The 13,423-nt window shown below is 54.6% G+C and overlaps 1 protein-coding gene across 6 annotated transcripts in view; it reads left to right on the forward strand.

Moving 5' to 3' along the window:
• Nucleotides 1–13,423, forward strand: part of HIVEP3 (HIVEP zinc finger 3) — a 320,556-nt gene that overhangs the window by 285,847 nt on the left and 21,286 nt on the right. The gene's annotated exons all lie outside the window — the stretch shown is intronic.

Consider the following 13,423-nt stretch of genomic DNA (forward strand, 5'->3'; position numbering starts at 1 on the left):
CACCTTGGCGTTTGTCTTTGGGAACCTAACGATGTAACCATCTCAGGACTCACAATGGTAGGGCCCTCTGGGCTCTGAAGGTGTGCCTTGTCTCAGATTCGCTTTGTGGGAGTTCTGTGCGAGCTGTGTTCTGTGTGGCCACATGTTTGCTCCCTGGGACATGGGTGTCTGTAAGCAGGTTCCGTGGTGTCTGTCTCAGGGTCCTGTGTCTGTGTCCCCAGTGTTCTCGATACAGCCCTCGTCCCACCCAGTCCTGACGGACAACGGCATGAGGAAAACTACCTCCCAAGGACTGCAGCCCCCACCAGCATGAGCTGTCACCGGGGCCTGCAGTTCTCTAGCACCTGTAGGTGCCTAACTCACAAAGTCAGAGTGGGAGGTGCGGGTCCCCATGGGGCACCCTCCGGCGGCCCTGACCAGCAGGGAGTGTCCAGAGAAGGGGTGTTTGCAAATGAAACTTGGGGAGTTGGGTTGTCAGGGGGTCAGGGATGGCAAACTCCCTGAAGTGGCAGGGACACCTCCCCCCGGGGGAGAAATGCCCTGCCCGGATTCTAACAGCAGCTCCACTGAGAACCACTAGACCACATGGCTTTCAAATGCTGACTGGTCCACTTTCCAGGGGACGGACCAGTTTCCTCCCTGCTATTTGGTTAGAGCGCCCTCGTGTGTCTCTGTGTCCTCACAGCACTGGGTCCTGGGAAGGCCATGTTCATCTGTACTTGCTTTCTTTCCTCTGTCCTTGGGGCCCAGGGGGTCTGGTGTGCGTGAAGAGCTTTGCATCTGCCCCGAGAGGCATCAGCCTCCAAAAACCCGGTTCCCAGGGGGCTCCCTGCTGCCTCGTCCCTCAGGAAGCCTGAGCTCTGGGAGGGCAGCTGGCAGGAGCCTCTCCCACCGCCGTTGGTTCACAGCTCCAGCTACTGGTTGAAGTCTCGGCCACCAAGTCTGCCTTCAGCTGAAAGGTGCAAGGTTACACCTGAGTGCCCTCTCCTCTTCCTGCAGCCCGGGCATCGGTCCGCACTCCTCCCCACCCACCCTAGCCCCACTGTCCCATCCAGGCTGTCAGTCCCAGCTGCTCTGTCTCTCTCTCTTTCCAGGTCATCCGCGCCCGAACAACTCTCTCACCTACCTGTGTCACACTCCATCAGTCCCCTTCTTCTCCCCCTGTTTCCTCCTCTGCAGAAGGGGATAGTCACATACTTTGTAGGTGGTCAGAGAATGCTATGCGACCCGTGTAAAGGCCGAGTTCCTGGGCTCAGGGAATTTTATATTATTACGTCCTTCTCTCCTGTCTCCCTCCAGGTAAATCTCACTCTGTTCTGTCACCTGTGAAAAATATCCTTACGCTCTCAACGGGTCACATCCAATTTGAGCACTTTGGGGGATTAGGTCGTGTGGCAGGTCAGCTGTCCTCTCTGAGTCCCGCTGTGCCTCCCACCCCCACTGATTTCATGGTTCTCTTGAGGCTGTTATAACCCCAGGAGTGTTGGTGAGTGCATTGGGGTTATCACATAATGGGAGCACTTCTGGCATCTCATGGACGGGGCCAGATACAACCATCCATATAACCAACCCCAGAACCACTGTCCCACCCCAGTGTCACAGGTGCCCCCCTCCCAAAACACCAAGTGAATCCTTCAGGTACAACCATCGGAGCTCACCAAGGTTTTGCCTCAGACTCCTTCCCCCCTCCCTCCCTCCCTCCCTCCCTCCCTTTCCTTTTTATTTTTAATACAGCAAGCATTTGCATTGCATTCCAGCACGTTTGACAAGGGTGTGCAGGGGGTCCTGCTCCTAGGAGTCACTGAGCGATGTAGGCGGGCGGGGCCGAGAGAGGAAGAGAGGGGTGGCGACCTGTGCACTGGCTCCTAAAGCTTCCATCCCTCAGCTTCTGCTCCAAGCCACGGGCCAGAGCAGCCCAGGGCCCTCCTGCCTCAGCGGCAGCGGGAAGTGCAGGCCTGCCATGTGCTGGGGAAGCAGGCAGATGTGGGAAACAGCACTGACTACTCCAGTGGGTTTAGCATACAGCTGCAACTTCCTTTTACTCAACAGTGTTTCTGAGATGTATCCATGTTGATCCGTAGAGATGGATGATGTCGATCCATGGAGATGTAATTCATAGCGATGAGACACAACAGTGGATGCTGCATGAGCCCAACGTTGATGAGTCTTTTTATCGCTAGTCAGCTACTCACTAATCACCTTATTCTTCTCCTTGACCTCTTACCCAGGAATTGATTAATTAATCCAGCCATCAAGGAAGAGCTTTTTATTCAGTGCGTTATGGGTGCTCTGTGCCAGAAGATATCGCAAGCCCCGGTGGTAAACTGCGATTCTGCCTTCCTGGTGCTGGGGGCCAGTACAAGCCTCGGTACTGAGGTGTGGACTGCCAGTGTTGAGATGCTTACAGCAGGAAGGGACCCACCTGGGGCAGGAGTAATCAGAGAGAGCTAGGCCTGAAAGGCTGCGTGAGATGGGGACAGGTAGGGAGGAAAGGTAGGTTGGTCAGCAGTCTGGGTGCAATGGGGACTCATGTACCTGGTCAATTGGACTGATTTCTCCTGGCCTTGAGTGTTCTCTCTTGTCAATGTCATTCATCCCCTTGGTTTCAAACCTCATCACTGCCCCGAGGACACTAAATCTGGGTGTCCAGCTAGGACCTCACTCCTGAACTATAGACCCTTGCTTCTCCTGCCTCCTGGGCACCTTTGCCTGGGAGATCCAGGGCACCAAACTCAGCATGTGCCAACCTCACCTTCCCGTTGCCACCAACAGCGTCTTCTTCCACATCTAGATCTCAGATGATGCACCCAGCTCTCAAAACCTTAGTGTCATCTTGGATGCTTTCTTCTCCCCTGTCCTTCCCCTTCCTATTAGTCTCCAAATTCTGGTGTCTACACGACGTGGTCCGTGATTTGGATGTGGTTTCTCTTCGTTCCCTGTGCTGTGGCTCTGGTCTCTTTCTCTCCAGGGTTCCATGCTGGTGCCACTGAGTGATTTTTACTGTGGTTCTGCCTGTGCCACGCCTCTGCTCCAGGGTCTCTGTGGCCGCCTCACCTCCAGCATCCAGTGAAACTCAGCCTGCTCTTCCAGGCCCACCTCTGACCCACCCTTTTGTGCTTCACCTCTGTGCCTGCTGGGGCTGCCCATTGCCAAACCCTGTTCAGCCTTCAAAGGACAGGACTCAACCCTCTCCCCTAGCTAACCTCCCAGGTCCCTCCACACCCCTAGTTTATTAATACTGGTGCTAGAATCCATTCCTGTCTCCCCCAACCCCCTCTTGACTTGGATCCAAGGGCCATGCTTCATGCACACTGTGTATGATTCCTATTTGTTGGCTTGATTTCCCGACTCACACACCCGTCTCGTTCCCCGTCACTTCCACACCTGGACAAAGCCTGCGTTTCCCAGGCAGCCTCTGGGAGGCCCATCAGGAATGTGCTGGCTCTCTCCCCAGTACCTGCGCCTTTGCCTTGGTCGTTTTAGAAGGGCTCCTTTGTCAGGGAATGTTGTTTTCACATAGACAAAGTTATATTGTTCATTGAGGGTGGTGCCTGTATTGTCCTAACTCAAGTTCACTTGTTGCAAGGAAAGATGGGAGCTCAGCCCAAAGGGCTGGTGTGGAAGAGGAAGAGACTAGACTTGATGGAAACTACCTGGCTTCCGACAGTAGTCATCCAGGCCCAACTGCGGGTGGGAGAGGGGGTGAGAGACATAGACCAGGCCAGCTGGGGTGGGGGATACTCAGAAAGTTGCTCATGCACAGGGGCAGGGAAGGACTGCGTTTAGAGTGGCAGCCCAGCCTCAACTTAGAATTGGAAAGCAGGGCAACAGAACAGAAGCCCGACAGTGGGCTGGGCCAGGGAGGGTGGGATAGGGTGACTCCTGGGCATGGGGTTGCCTAGAACTGCCCCCAAGCCCTTCAGGCCTTTAGCAGAAAGATTCCATGCCAGACCCTGCCAACTTCATGACTCAGGTGCTGAGCTGAGGGAAGACCATCCTGTTGGAGGGCATGGGTGCCATCCCTTCTCAGGCACCACAGCACACCCCAACAGCTCACTCCAGCCACTGCCTCCCTGCTGACCACTCAACTCAGCATGTTCAAATTTAAACTATCCCACCTTTAGAACACAGGATCTATATCACTGTTTTTTCTTCTTCCCTTTAAAGAAACTCCAAACTGAAGGAGTTGACTGTACTCACTCGCATCCATGTCTTTCCTCCTACCCTCTCTCAGACCATTCCAGGTAACCTTGGGCTCCTCACCCTCAGAAACTGCTCTTATCAAGGTCAGCAATGACCGCCACCCTGCAGAATGTCCAAGTCACTGCTCATATCTGCTCACCTTGACCTGTCGGCAGCACAGGACACAGTTGACCGCTGCCCCCTCCTCACTGCCCTTTGTCCACTTGGTTTCCAGGGTGGCATCTTTCTTGACCTCTTCCTTTGCTGGTGGCACTTTCTCATGTCTTGGGGGATTCTGCCTCATCTCCTCATCTCTAAACATTAGGGTCCTCAGGGCTCAGCACCTTCTTCTCAGTCTAATTTCCCTTCCAGGGGAACTCTATATACCATCTCTAGGCTCCAACTCATGTCTCCACTGGACTTCTCCCCAGAGCTTTGCTGAAGAACCATGTGATTCATCGGGCTCTTGGGACATTTGTTAAAGAAATTATTCGAAGAGTTTTAATTGTGTATTGTTCCACTTGAAGGAGTTTTATATATAGAGGCCCGGTGCATGAAATTTGTACACGGGGTTGGGGGGGGTGGCATCCCCCTCAGCCCGACCTGCACCCTCTCCAATCCAGGAGTCCTCAGGGGATGCCCTACTGACAGCTTGGGCCTGCTCCCTGTGGTTCTCTGCTCTCTGCGAGGCCTGCCTGCTCCACACCACGGCGATGGGCAAGCAGGCCCTGCTGGGTGCTGTCTGCAGACATGCTTGCCTGTTCGTGGGTCGCCACGGCGACAGCCAAGCAGGCCCTGCTGGGTGCTGTCTGCGGACGTGCTTGCCTGTTCGTGGGTCGCCACAGCGACAGCCAAGCAGGCCCTGCTGACCGCAGACACTCCAGAGGCGGCAGAGCAGTGAGGCTTGATCCTCTACCGGAGTGGGTGGATCCTGCCTCTCCGTTTGGTCCCCACAACCCCTGGCCAGGCCAACAGGCCCAAACACTCCAGTGGCGGGGCTGAGGGGACTGGGCGCCACCACCTTATGGCTATGGGCACCACCATCTTTTGTGACGGAGTGATGGTTAATTTGCATATTACTCTTTTATTAGATAGGATACCAAAACCTAGGTATGTGCTCTGGTAGGGAATGGAACCTGCAACCTTTTGGTATACAGGGCAATGCTCCAACCAAGTGGGCCACCCAGCCAGCCTCTGTCCTAAGATGCTGGCTGTGGAGGGAAGCAGGGAAGATGGGGGCTGAGGGGTGGAGCTGGAAGGAGTGTGAGGTTGAGCAGGTGAGTGTTTAAACCGAGAGCTCCTCTTGTGTGTGCACATGCTGCTGGCAGTGGTTCATAGCAGGGCAGATGCTAACACTGCTGGAGAGACAGAAGGGACAGAGGGCGGAGCAGAGTCACAGAGCAGGTGGGAGGGGGTGGGGCCAAATCAGTGAGGAGAAGGGCAGTTCTCCTATAGGAACAGGACAAAAGAAAAATGCTGCTTATGATGCAAGCAGAATTGATGGTTTGCAGGTGGAAGGTGGGGAGAGTACTCAGCCCTAATCCAGATGTCTTTTCTTCTGTCCAAGCCACCTATGGCTCTAGGTCTTCAGCAACAATCGATCTGTGAATGGCTATTTAGCAAACAAAAGCAGGAAATTTCTGTTCTTGGGAAAGTTATTCCTTTGTAGAGATGATCCCCCAAATAAAAATATCCGATGATAAATAGTCTAGTTAGGTTGACACTCTGCTGACCCAGCATCTTTCTCCTGGGTGCTCAAAGGACTTCCCGGGGAACACCCGCTCCAGACATTAGGGGAAGCTGGTTGTGTCACTAAGAAACCCAAGTCACTGACAGAAAAAAATAAAAAGACAACATGAAAAGCGAAATGGGAAAGAAAGAAGACATATTGATCGTGGGGCAGACTGAGTGTCTGAGTAGCTGGGACCAGAGTCCCGGGAGCCCGCAGACTGTCAGGGAAGACCTAAATGCATCCCATTAAAATTTAAAGGAGGATCCATTTCTTCACCAGGCACTGCCTCCCCTTCCTATAGGGGGTCTCAAGCAGCAGGGGCTCAACACTGAGAGGAGGGAGTGCAGGAAGTGGAGTCCCCACCCCACACGTGGTGGCCCCAGAGGGCGGAGCACAGCGGTAGCCAGGGTGTCCTCTGGGCCTGGACAGTGTGTGCCTGAGTCCCGTCTTCCATCCTGCCCTGGAGTCAGGCCGGCACCCAGGAGGAAGCTGGCTTCTCCCTGTCTCTCCTGTATGAGAAGTAGCCTCTTAGGAAACTCTCTCTCTCTCTCTCTCTCTCTCTCTCTCTCACTCTCTCTCTCTCTCTCTCTCAGTTTTTATTTTTATAAAAATTACACATGTGCAGAGTTTGAGGAGACAAATCTTTCCATAACCTTTGTTATGGAAAACAGCAACACCCTTTCTCTTCCCTGAATTTCCTCCTCCCCACGTCAGAAACCACCCCTTTCATCTCTCCTGGGCTCACCGTGCTACCTCCCCATCTCTAAGTGATGTGCCCCAGGTCTTAGCTTTTCAGCTTTAGGCATTGATGAGCCACAGGAGAGCCATTCCGCCCTCCACATCCCCCGTCCCGTCTTCTCGCCCTCTCATTGGAGTGGTGCCCCGTGCAAGTCACAGCTGAGCCACATCATGAACTCCGGTCACTTTTTCTTTCCCACACAACTTTTCTATCTTCACTCTGGATACTCATTGTGTGTGTGTTCTTGGAAAACTTAGCTCTTTGTAAAGATTGTCCCTCAAATATAAATATCAGATGTCAATAGTCTAGTTAGGTGGACTCTCTGTACTGGCCTAGCATCTTTCTCCGAGTACTCAAAGGACATCCCCAATCTAAGTGAAGTTAGAACACTTCAGTGAAGCTAGTCTTCTTAACCTCACTTCGTTTTCTATGCATCTATTACTGATTTGGCCCCCACGTTCTCACCTCACCAGCGCCTTCCTCAGACATTCAGAAGCATCGGCTACTCTGTGAATTCCTTCTTGCTGACCCACAGTCCCTCCCTGAGCCGTCAGCTGCTCCAGGCTGCACGGGCCACTCCCTCGGCCTGGCACACAGCTGCCCTCGGGGTCTCCCTTCACCTCACCCAGGAGATGCTCTTGCCTCGTATGTTGGGTCTCCTTTTTCTGGAAAGGATGTCTTCCCCTTTCTCAGCTTATTCCTCATTTTCACAGAGACCGACCCCCCCTCCCCCATCAGTGTGATCTTTTTGGAGAAGGGTCCAGGAGGGGTTAGTTTTCTGGCATTTCACGTGACTGACAATGCCGGGAATGTCTTCACTGTCTCAGCGGATTGCAGTGTAGAATTCCGGTTGTGAATGACTTTCCGTCAGTTTTGAAGGCATTGCTCCCTTGTCCTTGATCCATTCTCATTCCCATGCAATTGCAGGCTCAGGTGGAGGCTGTAAGGGGGGAGGGCGGGTGTCTTTGATGTCCATGTGGACAGCAGTTCAGAAGGGAGGGAGGTGGACATTAGTTCCAGTTCTGTAACTGGGTGATCCTGGACAGGAGAAACAAAAGCAAAGAAGAAAAATGGCACGTGGGTTGTTGGGCAGATGGAGGGTCCGACTGCGGTTGAGCATGAGCCCACTGGAGTTTATTAGCCGTAAATCACAGCAAACGTACCTTTGCCATCTTTGGGCATTGTTGGAAGTGGGGCCTCCTCCAGGGAGGCACCAGGGTGTGAGCACGGACCTGGAGACTTGGGCAAAAAGCATTTCATCATTCCCTTGGAGGAGGTGGGGAAGAACTTGACCTTGGAGTCGGGCCTGGGTTGGAGGCCTGACTCTGCCATTACTACGCCTGAGATCTGGGGCTCTTCCTGAACCTCAGTTTCTCATCTGCCATGGGGTTTGGGTGAACCCTCTCTGATGGGACGTGCGGGATCTATCCCTCTCCTGTCAGCGATGAGCTGTGTCAATTCTGCACTCAGTACTGGAGATGCTGCTCAGAGACCAGGAAGGCCTGGGCGAGGTGGCGGGGGGGCCTGCTGGAAGCCCCTTCCTCCCTGAGGAGAAGCTGGCCTTTCCTAAAGACCAGAGAACCAGCCCAAGCTCACGGGCAGGGGCCCACTTTGGGCAGGGGCCTTTGATGAGAAGAGGGTGCCCAGCCGAGAAGAGACGTCTCGGGGGAGAATCGGGGAGGGTTTCCTTTTGGAGTTCAGGGATGGATGTTGGGTATTGACTTGTCTGAACACACAGGTGAAGGGGTGAGAAGCACAATTTATTCTAAAATGGCCTCACAGTTTAGAATAAGGAGCAAGTTGCTCTCTCCCCATGGTCTGGAGGAGGGGTCCCAGCCATGGTCTGTTCCCCCCAAGCATCAGCAGCTCCTTGCTGCCCAAGGGTGAAGGCCCAGCTCCAGGTCACCTTCCAGCAACCGCATCCTGCTGCCCTGCGCTTGCCATGCTCAGCGCCCTCAGTCGTGCTCTTCGGGGCCCCTGGGTGCCTTTCTTCAGTGCCTCTCAGGACCGTGGTGAATGTTCAATAGTATCAGGCACGTTGAAACACTTGCCCAGAGCTTGGCACATCCATCCCGCCCCACTGCCAGTCGGAGGGAGTGAGTGGCATTGCTCAGTCCCTGCCCTCCACAGGGAGCACCTCGCTCAGGTTAGCAGGAGGGCCAGACCTGGGCTCAAATCCTGGCTCTGCTACTGATTAGAACGTCACTTAACCTCTCTGTGGCTCAGTCTTCTGATCTGGACAATGAGAATGATAGTACCTTTGTATCCAAGTTGTTGAGAATTAAAGAAAACCATGTCCGTGTGTAATGTACCTGGCACAGTGCCTGGCACATAGTAAGGTGACCTCTTATTCTGCCATGAATTATCCATATTTACTTGTATGCTCGCCTCTGCAAGGACAGGGAACACTCCTGGCACCTTCCTCGGCGAGCACTCTGTGGAAGGGCGCTGACTCTGGAGCCAGACCCTCTGTGTGGGAATCCTGGGTCTGCCAGCGTGGCCAGCTGGTCTTAAGTAGATTATGTAACTGCTTTGTGCCTCAGTTTCTTCATCTGTAAGATGGAGACAATAACAGTAATTACATCTCAAAGGGTTTTCATGAGGACAAACTAAGATGCTACATGTAAAAAACTTACAATGCTTGGCACATGATAATCACTCAATAAAAGTCTACTGTGGCTGTTATTATAAAAGAGTCCCTAAAAATCATTTGATACAAACGCCTCACTTTGCTAATGTGGAAACTGGTCCAGAGAGGCATTAGCACAGCATATTAATGACAGAAGCCGCCTCTTGACACCTACGCCAAACATGCCAACAGGAGGAAGGGAGGAAGGACTGTGGGGGGGGGGGGGGGCGCGGGGGGGTGCATGTGAGTGTGGTCAGCCCCAGGGGAGTCCTTTGGCTCAAGTGATAACACAGGGTGAACTGGTTGGGCGCCACAGGTTGAGGAGGGCCATCCCACACACACGGTGGGTGGACCAGGCAGTAGGAGTCGAGCCTGACCAGACAGGGAGCTTGGCGTGGCCTTGGCTGGAAGAAACACATTGAGAGTTCAGGGGTGATGGGACATGGCATTGACAACTTGCTCTTAAACAGTTCCGGAAAGAATAATTTTTTCCCTATATGTTCAATTTTGCTGTGTCTGTGATCATTGCAAAATAAAAACTAAAAAACAGAGAGAGCGCCAGTTTGGCTCAGAAGAAAGGAGACCAGGGAAACCAGGAACCAAGGAAGGAGTTTAGCAGGCACAGATGCTGTCAGGGCCACGAGAGGGAACTAAAGGCATCACACCAAGGAAGGAGCAGGGCCTGAACTCCAAGCAGGATTTTGGATCTGTGCAGTGGCCTGGTGTCATCTGTCACCAGGGGCGGCTTGCAGACCAAAGGATGGCCCAGCTGGCGGGAGAGTTGGGGGAGGTGTGTCCCGGGAAGAGCAGCCAGCAGAAGACAGATTGGGCTGGAGCAGGGCAGCAGGGCTGGTGTGCCAGGCAGGCAGGCTCCCAGGAACATGGTGGCAGCAGACAGCACCCAACACAGGAGCCAAAATGAGCCTCAGGCGGCCGGGGAGAAGCCAGGCTGTGAACGAGGCCTTATGACCTGCTGGTGAGTACGGCTGGCAGACTGGGGCCAGAAGGCGGCCAGCCAGGGATTGAGCAGGACTTCTGGGAGCTGGAGCCAGGAGCAGGCAGGGCATCTCCCCAGGGAAGGTGGCAAGGAGTGGAGGCAGCTGGCAGGTGGCAGGAGGGCCAAGGAGGCTTGTCCACAGGCTGTGCTGTTCAGCCTGGGCCAGGGAGGAAAGTGTGGTTGCCCAGTGGGGGCCAGGTTGGGTGCAGGCTGGCTCAGAAGGAAGGGGTCACCCCCTAGCAAAGAGGCGGAGGCCAGTTCCCACAGACTCTCAGGGAGTCAGCAGATCCAGCAGCTGGGCTGCCTCAGATCCGTCTCTCGGAAGTTTCTGCGACTGCTTAGCTTGCAAGCTGCGGACCAGACTAAGAACCATGATTTCCTGAGGTTTATAACCTGCTGGTGGTGGCGCTCTGTGGACTCTGGGTTTTCACCACCACAGTGAGTGGTAAAACCCTTCCAAGGAGGAGGGCTGGGGGCGTGCCTCCTCCTCCTGGCCAGCAGTGGGGAGGGAGGGCCCGTGGGGCTGAGGGAGGTGGGGCTTGAATAGGTCTGGGCCACAGCTTGGGCAGAGAGAGGCCCAGAAGCTCCTACTGGAGCTGGAAGGGGCAGCAGTGGCATGGAGGCCCTTCTCTACTCCGACTCCCACAGGGTGTTTTCGGGGTCTGGTGCTGAAAGAGCGGAGCAGTGACCATGGATGTCCCCATACTGGTCCAGGCTCTCTTCCTTCCTTAGACATATTGATGTCTCTTCCTTCCTCCGTTCCCCTACAGGTGTCTCTTCCTTCCTCCATTCAGGGGCTATCTGCCCCATCCTCCTGAAGGACCCAAAGGTTAAGGTTGGGGCAGGGGCTGTTGTGAAGGTAGTGGGGCTCTGTCTAGGGTCCAGCGGAATAGGACCGCATGCTCGCTCAGGCCTCACCAAAGGGGGCGCCCTCTCCTCTCTTCCCACATGCCACCTGGGGACGTGCTCGGCTGCCCAGGGCTCCCTGGGTTTGGGTGGGCTCTGGCAGGAGAAGGCCAGCCTCCTTCCTCACCTTCCCTCTAGTCTGACGATGAGACAGATGTTTGGATGGGGCTTCAGCGCTGGGTCTCCACAGGAGACCCCGAGTGAGGAGGCGGTAGGGTTCAGCAGGCTCCCAGGACCTGGGCACGCTCTCAACACACCCGTTAACTGGGGGCCAGGGGACAGGCTCTCTCCTCTTGAAAAGTCATCGTGTGCAGGCACACACCATGCTTCCAAAGCTGAGTCATCCTTCCAGGAATTCCTCGCCGTCTCCCTCCCTCCCTGGACTCCCAAGCACTTGGCTGCTACCCTCCCAGCCTACTTCACAGGTTCTCTGTGTCTGCAGCTCTCTGGGTGACAGGCTCCCACAGGCTGGGATGCAAATCATCGGGGTGATTTCAGCGGCACCCGGACAAATGCTCCTTATTTCATTGTCATGTTCTATTTTAATGTGTTAGGATAATGTAGCCACCACGTGAAGCTGCGATTTCCTGACGGTGAGTCCTCATGAGGAGGCTGTGATGGGGCGGGAACCCAGCCTCATGCTCTGGCCAGCCTGCCTCTGAGCTCAGGCCCTGTTCCATCAGGCAGCCCTCTCCCCCGCCCCCCCACCCGCCCCCCACCTCCCCATTGGCGCACAGGCATGGATCAGGCACCTGGTGTATACACACATTTCATTGGCTGTGATGGTCGACAGCCCTGGGCAGCATCCCCTCTGGCTGCTGTGCACACAACCCCAGAGGGCGCTCCCCTAGCCCAGCTCTAACTGGGCACCTTCCCCTCCCCCCACTGCCAGCAGGACACAGGCTAGGCTTTTGTGCCAGCATCTGAGGCTCACTTTCCTAAGTCAGCCTCAGCCTGACCTTCAGCCTCAACTCCTGCTACTTGTCATAGAGGATTGTGCCAAGGCTTCCACAACATAATTCCTGGGAAAAGTACCTGCCACAGCAAAAGCCCTCCACAAACAACAGCTGTTTCTATTTCCACGAGGAGAGAGCACACCTCTGACCCGGCCGGCTTTCTTTCTGGTGGTTTTTAGTGAAGAAGACACGTGTTCACTTTCCAGGATCTGGTCCCTTTCCCATCCCGGGTCTGAGTCCTGTCTGGGGAACAAGGAAGTGAGGCTGGAGAGAGGAGGCCATAGTCCTGCTCCAGCCCCACCCGAGAGCCTCTGGCGGCCGCTGTGGGCCATTTGTCTTAAGGAAGACAACCTGGAGGGGTGTGCATCAGGCTGGGGAGGACTGGGGAACTGTCCTGGAAATGTTAGGCCTGGAGGAAGGGAGTCTGGAGTAGCGTGGCATCCTTTGGAGAGGTCATGTGGAAGAGGAGCTGCACGGGCCAGAGCCCAGACTCCGGTGGAACACAGGTTGACAACTTGAGCTTAATTGTCAGAGGGCTGTCTCAAGGTGGCAGGAGCTCCCTGGGACCCTCTGCGACCCCAGATCCAGGATCTGCCTAAAAATGACCAAATCAGAGGATGCACGAGGCCCCTCCCACTCTGGAAGTCAGAGGTTGTAGAAGCTTTCAAGCGCGACTGTTCTTTAGCAGTAATTTCCAAATTGTTTTTAAATTTACAGAACTCTCTTTTACAAAGTTCTGTTTACATCAACGCCTACTGTGAAAAAACAGCTCAGTGAGGGGGTGGGGTCGTGGAGGGGCCTCCCGCCTCTGCATCCTGAGCCCAATTTGAGAGTTATTGTTGGAGAACCCTGCAGGTCAGGGCCTGCTGAAGGCTGGAGCAACTCCAGGTACTGTGCACATTTAAGGAGACCGCTCCTCTTTGGCAGTTTCACTTCTCTGAACACAAGAGGCCCAGTCCCTCCCAAATCTCACTGTCTGGTCCAAAGCAGGGCCCTGGCTGCACTCTTTTCACCTGAGCTGGCTTCATGCAGCCCAGGCTTGGGGCCTGACTGGGGGTTCTTAGGCCTTGCACTTGGTCGTTCACCCCACAGCATCTCTACTTGTCGAACTACTTTCTTTAGAGTAAAAGGCACCTCCTATTTTTGGAGCTGTGCTGGGCGTCAGACCTCTGAGCCCTGCCGTTCGCCTTCAATGAAGAATCACAGCAGGAAAAGCGAGGAAATGGCACGAATGTGAGCCTGTAAAGTGGACAAGGGCTTGCCTTGGTGGTGGGTGGTGGGA

This window comes from Myotis myotis, unplaced genomic scaffold (genome assembly GCF_014108235.1).
Source record: "Myotis myotis isolate mMyoMyo1 unplaced genomic scaffold, mMyoMyo1.p scaffold_m19_p_2, whole genome shotgun sequence".
Classification (NCBI taxonomy): domain Eukaryota; kingdom Metazoa; phylum Chordata; class Mammalia; order Chiroptera; family Vespertilionidae; genus Myotis; species Myotis myotis.